Raw genomic sequence first — 10,350 nt, forward strand, 5'->3', positions numbered from 1 at the left:
GTGGTGACATTAGGGGCTGTCACTAATAGAACAGAAGACATCTGTGCCTCTAAAAGCAGCAAGTTAATGTGGGTCATTAATAGCTGAGGTAGTGACAGGGCAGCAGAAACAAGGCCTGTCCCTGAGCACAGTTGGGACAATACCCTTGGGCCCTGGGTGGAGGTGGGAGTGTCACACCGAAGAAAGGAAATTTTTGACAGTTAGTTTGGTGGAATTACAAGATATCTTAATTGAGCATCAAAATAACATGCCCCTGTCTTGCAGTCACATCAGTTATTTTTTTCACAGCATGAAATTGGCTTCTGTTTCATAGATTTAGATTGGATTTGGGAGTAGTTTGAGAAAATGTTGTAGCCTACACTCCCCTTCCCTTCCCCCCGCCCCCCGCCCCCTCTTTCAGGAACATCAGAGACCTGGGTGGGAGAGAGTAAGAGAAAGAACACAGAGTAAAAAATAAAGTATAACCACAACTTTTGGAAATAAGGAGAAGAATTTGGGAGCTTGATCATGTTTTTGCTTTTGTTGTTTTCCCATTCTGCTTCACCTTCCACCAAGCCTACTTCCCCAATGCCATGGCAGAAGATCAATGACAACAACTCTTAATCTTTTCTGACTGGCTTCACTATCCTGAATGGTATCAAAGAACTGGTTCTTCCCTGCACTGAAATTGGAGTCTATTACGATGGTCTGCTGTATACTGAATCATTGGCCCCAATTTTTTGTCCTTCCCTGTATGCACACCCTTTGCCAAGTGACTTTGCAGTTCCTCCCACAAAAACAGAGTGTATTTCTTCTCGCCTTGACTTTGGACTTGACCACATGACTAACTTTGGCATGTTAGCAGATGTGATGCAAAGGAGGGCTTGGAGAGTATTTGTGCAGTGGTGCTTGCCCTCTTGCACTCTGCCACTGCCATAAGAATCCTCCACTCTGGGTAGCAACTCCTTCCATTCTGGGTCCTAGAATGAAAACACCCCAGCACAGATCTAAACTGGCCAGACCCATATTTTGAACAGAGCCATTCAGTTGAACCCACTCTGGATCAGCTGACCCTTAGCTAACCTGCAGAGGTGAGCAAATAAATGTTGCTGTTTTAAATCGTTGAGCTTTGGGGTGGTTTGTTTTACAGTAGTAGCTGACTAATGCCATATTTCTATAGAAGGGAGGTAGAGAGAAATGTATGCTTTTTTCATAGGAATTCATCTGTCACAGGGGAAATCCTGCTACATCAGGGAATGGAAGAGAGGAGGAGAGGTGATAGGCCAGAGTGACAATGAGGTTGTGAGAAAAACAAGATAAATCTGGGGGATATTACAAAATAAAGTCAGCTTGGCATGGTGGCTCATACCTGTAATCCCAGCCTGGGCAACATAGTGAGATCCATCTCTAAAAAGAAAAAATAGGCCAGGCACAGTGGCTCATGCCTATAATCCCAGCACTTGGCAGATGGTGGGGTGGGGGGCCGATGCGGGTGGATCACCTGAGGTCAGGAGTTCAAGACCAGCCTGACTAACATGGTGAAATCCCATCTCTACTAAAAATACAAAAAATTCACCAGGCGTGGTGGCAGCTGCCTGTAATCCCAGATACTTGGGAGGCAGAGGCAGGAGAATCACTTGAACCCAGGAGGCAGAGGTTGCAGTGAGCCGAGACCGTGCCACTGCACTCCAGCCTGGGCAACAAAGACACTGTCTCAAAAAAAAAAAAAAAAAAACCTGGGTTTGATGGCACGTACCTGTAGTCCCAGCTACATGGGGTAGGGGCAGGGAGGGTAGGGCTGAGGCAGGAGGATCACTGGAGCCTAGGAGTTCAAGGCTTCAATGAGCCTTGATCATACCGCTGTACTGCACCCTGGGTGACAGATCAAGACCCCTGTCTGTAAATAAATAAATATGTCAGAGGTATACTGCCCTTAAAGTGTGAGCTGAGCATAGTGATTCCCTTTTAAAGAGCACAGTATAGAAAGTGGGAAAAGAGTAACTTTATAGTGGAAAACCCTGGTAAACATTGCCTTAGTCAGATGATCAAGGTTAACATCAACCGCAATAAGTCATGTTGATAGTATGTACCCTTGGTATGATTTAATGAGAATAGCACTTTAACCTCGGGGGTCTTCCTCCAGAAAATCTATAACCTCCGTCTTGCCATGAGAAAAACATTGGACAAACCCCAGTTGGGGAACGTTCTACAAAATAGTTGACTAGCATTTCTCAAAACTGCCAAGGTCGTCAAATACAAGGAAAGCCTGAGAAATCGCCACAGCCTAAGATGATATAATACTGTGGTGCTATGTGGTATCCTGGATGGGGTCCTGAACAGAAAGAAAAGACTGGATAAAAACAGAGGAAATCTGAATAAAAGCATAGAATTTAGTTAATGATAATGTGTCAGTATTTGTTCATTAGTTATGACAAATGTACCACATGTAAGATATTAACAACTGGGGAAACGGGGTGTAGAGTGTATGGGAACCCCGTATAACATTCATAATTTTGCTGTAAACCTAGAACTACTCTAAAATTAAAAGTGTATTTTTAAAAAATCAAAGAATACTTTAATCCAATTCTCACATCCCCCTAGAAGTCTTTTTTGTTTTGATTTCACTCATTGATACATTCTCCCTCTCTTTCTTCAAGGCCTAGAAATGCCAGTTCACCAATTCTTTTCAAGACAGTACCTTCAATTCTTTTTTTTTTTTTTTTTTTTTTTTTTTTGAGACAGGGTCTGGCTCTGTCAGCCAAGCTGGAGTGCAATGGCATAATCATGGCTCACTGCAACCTCTGGCTCCTGGGCTCAGGTGATCCTTCCACCTCAGCCTCCCGAGTAGCGAGGACCATAGCACATGCCACCATGCCTGGCTGATTTTTGTATTTTTATTTTCAATTTTTATACATTTTTAAATTTTTGTATTTTAGTAGAGACAGGGTTTCACCATGTTGCCCAGGCTGGTCTCGGACTGCTGGACTTAGGCAATCAACTTGCCTTGGCCTCCCAAAGTGCTGGTATTACAAGAATAAGCCACCATGTTTGGTCCCTTTAATTCTTTTCTTTCCCTTCATTTGTTCACATGTCACCTGTAATCATTCTTGTAGGCAAGCTGCCCCAGGCAAAGCAAGACAGGGCAGGACACGTAGGGCAGTCGTACCAGTCCCACCTACTTACTATCACCTCAGCAATTCAAACAGTTGGATAAAATACCATGTCTCTCCTCAGAGTAAAATTACTTCGGAACTGTGAAAACAAGGGGCATTCTTATTTTAGATATTGAAAAATCATAGAACTTAAGAATGTGGCAAGTAATTGGAAAATCTCTCATTTTAAAGATGAAGAGGACAAGAGCTGGAAAATGTAAGGTTGAAAAGGGCAGGCTCAAAGCCATGATTCCTGCTTTAGAGATTATATGTGCAGTTTATCACACATAATTTTTAGGGAAATAATTACCCAGATCAACTACATTTATTTCAGAAAATATTTAAGCATCTACTTTGGGCAAGGCATTGTGCTAGATGCTGAAGACAATAGAAACATGAGCAAGAATAGTACCTGTCCCCAAGGAGCTTCCAATGTAGAGGTGAGAGAGAAATAACACCAATATGTGGAATAACTATAATGTAAGCAAGAGTAGTATATGTGCCATAAGAGGTATAAGGTGGTGAGAAAGGTGACATGACATCCACTCAAAGATATTAAGAAAGGATTCATGGGCGGGGTATAATTTGCAGTGGGTTTTGAAGGATGGGTGAGACTTTGGTGGGTAGAGATGGGGTGGCAAGGCATTCTAGACAGAAGAAGAGCAAAAGTCAAGTCAGAAATGTGGGAATATGTAGATTGAAGTTGAGGAAGAGCAAATAATTTGGTTTGGTAAGAAAATTCTGCAAGAATAGGCCAGGATACTATGGACAAAGGACTTTGGATGGCTGTAGCTTTGGTATTTAATTCCCTAAGAAATGAGGAATGCCTGGTTTGTGCCACTAGCAGAGAAGATGTGGGACTTTAACTGGCTTGGTGTTCTCCAGTTCAGAATGGTGAGAAGGTAGAGCCACCCTATACCCACAATGTAGAGGCAGCACATAAGCTAGATTGGAGGAAGGCATGTCACTTGAATGAGGTGGGAACACACTGGGAAATCCAAAGTGGTCTATGAGAATGTGGGGCTGAAGCAGTACAACATAAGCATAGCCAAAAGAATGGTTAAATGTGAGCCAAGAGGTATGAGACATGCATAGGGGTTAGGCCATAACTGCAGAACTTTGTTCTTAAAAGAACAAAGAAGGCCAGGAGATGTCCTGAGCAGTGAGTTATGGAGCAAGAGGAAGGTGAGCTAGGAACTTCAGGAAACTCTACAAACAGGAGACCCATTAGTCTGGAATACTCTCTTATCCTGATCATCAAGATGCTACATATGGAAATTAACCTAGTATGGTAAGTATAAAGTTCCAAAGTGAGTGTCAGGATGAGATGCAGATTTTCTTTCTTTTTTTTTTTAAGAGGCAAATAAAAGTAATCTTTAAATCATTTGAAAAACATGGTGTTTATTTGTCCAATACAGATTCAAACTTAAATGCTATGGTTATAATTTCCAAACTTCTGCAAAATTAACATTTATATATACATAAGCGTTTTGTGTATAGAACCATATTTTGCAATCAACAAGTTTTAGAGAACAATATATCTGGTTACAGTTCCACATATCTGTAGTAAAGACAAAGCCACATAATATTCATGATGTTAAATCTGGCTCTAAATAACCTAAGGTACAAAATTTTGACCAAATATCAAAATTATAATAATCTGATCTTAAAAATTCAACCCATATGAAACTACTTTTTAGAGAGTAAATGTGCTGTTCAGTAATTCTTTCAATAACCCTTTCTTTTTATGAGTATCTGCAAACTGATCCTTTTCTTTAATCTTCGTGACTCACCAATATTTCAAAGTGACCTCTTTGCTTCCGTGTTACCATGTCAGTACCCAGGGATTGCTGAGGCAGCATAAATTTGACTTCATAAAAAGAGTAGATACTTTAACAGTGACAGTTTTTAAATCTGTAAACTCAATAATCACATTAGTGATTCAGCAACTATAAAAACATTGAGATTGTGGCACTGAAAGCCAGAATCTCTTTGTGCTTTTAAAGTTAAGCTGCTTTTGCATCTTTTTGGTATTTTATCAGCCATCTGTATTTCCCTTATAATAATAAAAGAATATATTTAAAATAAATTTTAAGGTTAAATGTCCTGGGGGGCTTATCAATACTTTTTTTTTAAAACACAGTATAAATCAATTATCTTTTTTCCTTCAGTATTTGGAAGAGCAAAAGTTATTTCTGGTCCCTCCTTAGATCAATCCACACCACTTTTCATGACATATAACACTGAAATTTACAGACATCCCTGAAATGTTTTTAAGTAAACGAGTGAATCACAGTGGAGTCTCCATCAGTTAACAGTGTAGATCCATTTTTTTAAAAAAACTGAATTTTAAAAGAAAATCTTCAAGCTAAAAACAAAAACAAAACCCTCCTAAGAACTAAAAGCCGAGTGTGTGTTGTCAATGATTCGGTACTTTTATCCCCTGACTGATTTAGACTCTTCCTCCTCATGTTGTAAGACATGTTTGCTGAAATCTTCTCTCCAAGCTTTTGGGATGCCTGGGTGAAGAGGCTATGCTACTGTAGCATCTAACGGAATAGTGACACCATTTCTTCCCTAATAGACTTCATATCCAAAGATGAGCAATGAATCTCACTCCCCTGCATTTACCAGCATCTTATCAGGAGATAATACTTGCTGTGCAAATTGATAAGAGCTGATCCTCCCACCCCACCCCCACCCCACCCCACCCCACCCCCTACTGTCAATATGAGGTTATCATCAGTTTGTCATTATATGAACTGGCCTTTCACTCTTTCAATCAGAAAAGCTGTGGCTTACTTTAAAAAGGTCGGGGAGGGACAGGGAGAAATGAAAAACCAAGAGTCTAAAGGCATAAAATCGCATAGCTGCTCTAGTTGGAGTTTTTAAACAGAGAATAGGTTGAATTTAGGTAATCCCAATCTATGAGAGTAAAAAGGCATCCGCAGTAGGCTTTTATCCAGCCAGCTTCTTTGAGACCCTTCATGGGTTTTGAGGTCTACAAAGTATGCACTGAAATACCCATACTTCAAAAAGCAATAAGGCAAATAGTATAATCATTATTCCAAATGTTACAGTGGTAGTGTAGGCATACATAGTATAATTTAGTTACAATGTGTGGTACTGTTTCTATTATATAACCGTATTAACTGTTTATTTCCTACATAATTATAAATTCAGCTGGGTTTCAGTTGAACAAAAAACATCCTTGTATCACCATCGATAATTGGCAATAGCTCTTTGATAGCAGTTTTTATTCTGCTGTAGAAATTATCCTTGAACTGAAAAAAGTTCACAATCCAATGTCCAGTCATTAAACACTATCATATTTGTGAAGAGCTTCTTCCAACTTCTGGGTCACTTTTTGGAAAAATATTATTTGTTGTAAGAAATGCTGGAGACGCAAATTTTCAAAGGAAATGCTCAAGCATTGGTTTGGATTCACAATTTTAAAAACACCCAACTCATAATAAGGGTGTGATGGTCAGTTTTATGGGTCGAGTTGGCTAGGCTACTCTACAATTCCCAGTTATTCAATCAAACACTAATCTAGGTGTTGCTGAGAAGGAATTTGGTAGACATAAAGTTCAAAGCAGTTGCCATTAGGGACATTATCTACATAATCTGGATGGGCTGGATTCAACCAGTTGAAAAGATTTGAAAAGCAAAGCTGAGACTTCCCTGAAGAAAAAGCAATTCCACATGTGGAGTGCAGCTGCAGCTGTTGCCTGAAGCTCCAGCCTGCTGTTCCTGATGGCTTGCTTTCCGGATCTGCCTAGCCAGTCCCCACAATTGTGTAAGTCAATTACTTGCAGTAAATCTTTGACTATATATCTCCTGTTGGTTCGGTTTCTCTGGTTGAACCCTGAATGAGTTGAAAGAGGAGTGCTCAAGAGACAAGTTAGGTGAGGAAATTTTCTTTGGAGAGAGGTATGCTTTGATTTCCTTCCCTCAAATGGAATGGGGCTTCCATGGGACTCCTAAGAATGTGACATGTGCTCTATGAAGTTGGGGGCAGCATGGACTGATAACAGTTTCTCAGGATAAGAGCAGGTGGGCTACCTCCTTTAGCAGACGAGCCACCTAAAACCAGGACAGAGACTTCCAAGTAAAAATATGAATTGAATATACATTGACATTTACTCCCTTGTGAAAACTGACTGAAATGATAGTACATGGACTTTGTAAAAAATCATAAGAATAGGAAGCCTAAGAGAGGAAACAACAGGAGCAAGATTTTCTTGGGAAGGAAATAAAAGAGTGATTGAAAAATCTAGCAGAACCTATCAGTATCGTCTGAGTACATAAGCAGCTATTGGAAAAGAAAAAAAATCTCAATATTCCTTATGGGAACAACAGAAAATACAAAAATTCAACTCCAGATTCCCGGAAGAGGCCTTTGGGTAAGCACAGACATTCACTACTTTAGTGCTGGATTACTCTGAATTTTCAAAAGTGGATATTAGTGTCAGAAGATACAATTAACTTAATACCACCATAAAATAAAGCCAAATCAATATCTAGGGGTATTGGTTATGGGTTTGTGTCCTCTCAGCTTCAAATTCACTCTGTTAATTTCCCTGTACTGTGAAAACAATTCTGGGATCTTCAAAGGATTTTCCTTTGCCAGCTGGCACAATGTTAAGCTTTGTCAGTGGAGGGGTTCTAGAAAGACATTGCAAGAGGGAAAAAGGGGTTTTGCTTTCTGATTCCCTGTGCTTCTCTCAGCAGGCTCCTGCAAGAGTTTAGTGTGTGGGGTGTGGGACGAGGCAGTAGCCCCCAGAGGCCAGCAGCACTCCCCTTCCCAACACCAGCCCCCGGTCTTGAGCAGCTTTGTAGCCCAATGCCTCTGGTGAGCCCCAACAATTTTCCCCAGCACCCTGGAGGATAAATTTCCACAAATTCCAGAGGACATGCCACCATAGTGACTTCTGTGCCTTTCCGTGAGCCACAGCCAAGTTCTCTCCAACAAAGTCTGGCTCTCAGTCCAGTGCGGGGGCTTTTCCTTGGATGCTCCATCTCACCTAAGAGACCTGGGGATAGTGGCTGCTCTTTATATCTGCTATTCCTGTATTCTTTATAATTCTCTCTTGACTACTCAATGTAGGTACACCAATCTCATCATTTAGTGCCTAATTCTTTATATTAAACATTTCCTGTTTAAATTACTATGTGTTTCCTCTTTCCTGATTGGATTCAGACTGAGAGAAGAAGAAAAAAGCAGCAAACTTGATACACATTAAATTTTTAGAATTTTACTTTATTTTTTGTTTTGTTTTGTTTTGTTTTTGAGATGGAGTCTCCCCCTGTCACCTAGGCTGGAGTGCAATGGCGCAATCTTAGCTCACTGCAACCTCCGCCTCCTGGGTTCAAGTGATTCTCCTGCCTCAGCCACCCGAGTAGCTGGGACTACAGGTGCATGCCACCATGGCTGGCTAATTTTTGTATTTTTAGTAGAGACAAGGTTTCACCATGTTGGCCAGGCTGCTGTTAAACTCCTGGCCTCAAGCGATCCACCCGCCCTGGGCCTCCCAAAGTGCTGGGATTACACGGTAAGCCACCGCGCCCAGCCTAGAATTTTACTTTGAAAGTACAAATGGAATAATTTGTATAAATCTGTTTGAGTCTGCCAGTGCTACATTTAAAAACTGTCCTCTTCTCCTGTCAAGTTCTTAAACGATTGCTGAGTAAGACTAAAGTATTGCCTATATTCCTGCTAAGAGTCAAGGTAAAGGACATGATCTAGGTGTGCACAGTATAGTGAGCTTCCTAATGCTGAACCTCTGAACTGCAGACTCACCCTCTCAGGCACAGGCAAGGGTGCACCAGGACAAGCCCTTCTTTCAGAAGGGCAGGGCTGGTACTCCAAGCTTACTACATGGTAAGGTCAACACAGCTCATGCAGTCTGGTGGTGGCTCCCAAGATGGAAGGGAATGGGCTGGGGCCACAGCTTCCTGGCTTCTTCTTCCAACCCTTAAATTAGGTAAATCAGTCTTTCCTCTAGGAGAAGGAGAGAGTAAGTGGGTATGGAGACGCCAGGAGTATTTTACAATGATGCTCTCCATGTGCCACTCCCTTCAACAAGGTCCATGCCATTTTCATATTACTTTTCTGGATTTCACAAGGATGTATAAAAAAAGACATAGGCATAGTTGGATTATAACACGTATCAGTTAAAATCCCGTGTTCATAGTCTCCTAGTGCCTATATGGGTCACGAAATAACATTACAGGTTGTGTTTTTTGTTTTTTTTTTTAAGAGTTTGGTTTTTTATTGAACATGTTACAAAAGAGATTTCGTCAAAAAAGACCAAAGCCCATGCATCATCAGACTCCTCGGATTCTTCTTTCTTTGATTCCACTTCCCTCTCTTCAGCTTGGGCTGCAGTGGTGGAGGGAGCAGGACCTCCCACTGGTGCAGCACCAGGTGCTGGAGCAGGTCCACTGGCCTCTCCAGCGCATATGAGGCTCCTGATGTTGACATTGTCCAGGGCCTCTGCAAAAAAGGCAGGCCAGAAAGGTTCAACATTTCCACCAGCTACTTTAATGGTGGCATTTATCTTATCTTCCATGATGGTCACCTCAACATGCAGAATGGGGCCTGAGTAGATGCAGGTGAGCTCAGAGACAGAGTCCATGGTGCAGATGAGCACAGGGCTGATGCTGCTGGGAGTGGTGCTCATTGTCAGATCAAGTGAGGGCCTCACTCCAAGTCAGCTTTAGCTTCCTCGGAAGAACTCAGCACCTTGGCAGCAGATGACAAAAGAATTTTTGTTCATTCATTTGTATGGTTTTTTTTAACATAAATTATGTATGGAAATTTCAAAAGGTGCAACCATAGACATAGTTAGACATAGTTAGACAGCCATTGTATCAGACACCAATTCCGACTGGTTTAAGCAGAAAAAGGATTTATTAAAATGATACTGGGCATCTCAGAATTTCTAAGAAGGCTGAACAACCAGGTCTAGAAAATGGGCAGAAAGGAAGGGTTGCTAGTCATTCAGCACAGCAGCCATAATCATGCCAGTCAGGAAAGACCTATCCCCGCTGCAGGATGCTGGTGCTGTGGCTTGTACCACTGGTCCTGAATACTCTCTTGCCCTTTGCCCCTAGATAACAGACAGGGCAGCTATGGCAGCCATTGTCAGAAAGAACTGTCCACTTGGCTTGCTTCTTTCCAACACTAGCTTCAGATTCAAAGTCCCACTTAGAT

General features: G+C 41.4%; 1 pseudogene; it reads right to left on the reverse strand.

Annotated features, from left to right (window-relative positions):
- Positions 1-9,434: 9,434 nt before the first annotated feature.
- LOC471557 (large ribosomal subunit protein P1-like) lies at positions 9,435-9,906 on the reverse strand (annotated as a pseudogene).
- Between the last annotated feature and the right edge of the window lie 444 nt (positions 9,907-10,350).

This window comes from Pan troglodytes, chromosome 4 (assembly GCF_028858775.2).
Source record: "Pan troglodytes isolate AG18354 chromosome 4, NHGRI_mPanTro3-v2.0_pri, whole genome shotgun sequence".
NCBI lineage: Eukaryota > Metazoa > Chordata > Mammalia > Primates > Hominidae > Pan > Pan troglodytes.